This window comes from Lissotriton vulgaris, chromosome 10 (genome assembly GCF_964263255.1).
Source record: "Lissotriton vulgaris chromosome 10, aLisVul1.2, whole genome shotgun sequence".
In the NCBI taxonomy this organism is placed as follows: domain Eukaryota; kingdom Metazoa; phylum Chordata; class Amphibia; order Caudata; family Salamandridae; genus Lissotriton; species Lissotriton vulgaris.
This window is the reverse complement of record NC_141698.1, coordinates 832,483,634-832,485,980: the sequence shown is the minus strand read 5'-3', so window position 1 is coordinate 832,485,980 and position 2,347 is coordinate 832,483,634.

The following is a 2,347-nucleotide window of genomic DNA, read 5'->3' as shown; positions in this document are numbered from 1 at the left end:
GTGAGATTGTGGGATTGGACAGCTTCAACTGGGTAGGGCCTCGACCACTTGAGCGGCTCTCACTTTGTTGCAAGGGGGGACTACAGCCCAGCGGATCATCGCACCAGGAGGCGCCGTCATTCTCCTGAGTGCCCGGAGGCGCATAAAGGCGCGCGTGGCTCCCGCTCCACGCGGTCGTGCCCGGGCCCGTTTGAGACTGGTGGAGGCTGGGCTGGGCTGGGCCAGGCCAACCCTCTAACATCCGTGATGGGTGAGAGGAAACAACATTGTACTCAAAACCAGGGAGGTCTAAAAGCTAAAATCCCAAGAAAGTCTAACTATTATTTCATATTTAACTTCAGCGGTGGGTGTTTTAAATAAGGAGATATTCAACGCAGAAAAAGAACTGGGTATGCATCTGAGACAAGATCTTGAGGCGAGGAATGTTGTAACTGACTCCTCGATTAAACTTCCCGTACCTCTGGAGCCAAAGGTGATAAATACCCCAATAGTAGAGAGTGAAGTAATTAACTTTAATGTGGCTCTAACTAGTGGAGCGAAGGGTCCACCAATTGAATTTTCAGATGTTCTTGAAGGAGTGTCAATAGGCCTGTCATCGGGGCCTCATGACAAGAAGATGATAACTAGAAAAGGGAATTAAAAGCCCAAAGGCTCAACAAAGCGTAACTTTACACGTGCATTGCTGCAGATAAGAATTTTCAATTAACATTGCTAAATCTGGTGGAGGACACATTAAGTTCGAGGCTGGATACGACACTGGCAAGAATTGCTAAAGACATAATTGACACTTTAAACACATGTGTTGAAGGCATTATGAATAAATGTGATCATATTGATTCCTTTCTAAGGGATCCGAGAACAACGCATTACACCCCCAACCTAACTAGACTACCCAAGGCACAAACTGATTCTAGGCCCCATATCGGAGAACCAGATCCAGGTATTCAACCCCAAGAGCACCCACAGGCCAAGTCAAAATCCAGTCCCCCAGATAGAACCATGGTAATCGAGGGTCCCTCTCCAAGGTTGGGATTACTGGCTCAGGGTGCCCAAGGCCTTTTAAATGGCCAGGCTCTGGCTATTAGTAGGACCCCTGCCCTCGCTGAGAGGAACCCAAGGTCGAAATGTTGTAGACTTAACCTTCCCCCAGAAGTTACCCCTTTGGTAGCGGTTCTTGTAGGGGTACCCCCACTTAGCGACCATGACAATGAATCCACCCCGTCTCTGCTACAAAAAACTAAACACTGGTGAGATTTACGATGCAATGGTAATGCAGAGATCTCCTCTCATAATATAATGGCTAGATGGGTGGGGTGGGTTGGAAATTGCCCAAAACAGGTCGATGGTGATTGTATTATTGTTAATTTTAACATACGGGATATAGCGGGCAGGTTGTTTGGGGATGCTTCTGAGATTGAGAGGGGGAATCAGGGCTCTACTGCTGGGTTTTTTCTAACCCCAGTAAGTAGATTGAAAGCACTGGCTAGTTTCCATTCTGAGGTACATTCTTCGAGGCCCCAACGGAGCGTTAACTATCACCCCAGACCTATAGAGCCCATGCTGAAAGGTCCAGTTGAAATGATGTAACAGCTCCACATCGACAACTCCCATCAGTAGGGCAGGAAGGAGATGGTTTAGCTCTCACAAATAGATTTATCCCATTGTCCAATCTTGATGCGAGTGACTGACTGGAAGCGTCCACTGACTTTTCGATCCTGACCAAAACGTTCTGGCCCCAGATGTAGAATTTGTTTCTAGCTGAAATATAGCAGGCCAAAGAAGTAAAAGAGATGATCTAAACTGGCTTAAATTTATAAAACTATATGATATAATTGGTCTATAGGAAACTAGGGACAGGGAGAGCAATTTTTGGTTGGATGGGTTCAAGTCTGTCTTACCTGCACGCTCTGCTTTGGCAGGTAGAGCTAAGCGGGGCCTTATGTTCTTTTCACTAAAACTAAATGGGGTCTCTAAAGAGGTTGGAGGCGGGTTCCCATAACCTTCTAACAGTAGAACTAACTACACCCAATTATCCTAAAATATTATTTGTTCATTTTTATAACTCGGCGAAAGTTGTTTTACAAATCAACACTTAAGCTAATTGAAATGTTTTTTAGAAGATTACACGCTAAAGCAATCCATTTTTTATGATATTATACTTATGGGTGATTTTAATAGACATTTGTGTAACTTGATGTGTCATGCTGATGATCATCTAGGGCCTGACCACTCAGTTATACCCCACTTTGAGCACACGCAACAGGGGGAGGCCCTGGAGGACCTCCTGGCTGGAGCTGACCTCTTCGAACCGTGTTTCAATGACCAAACTGACTGGTTCCCCACGTTA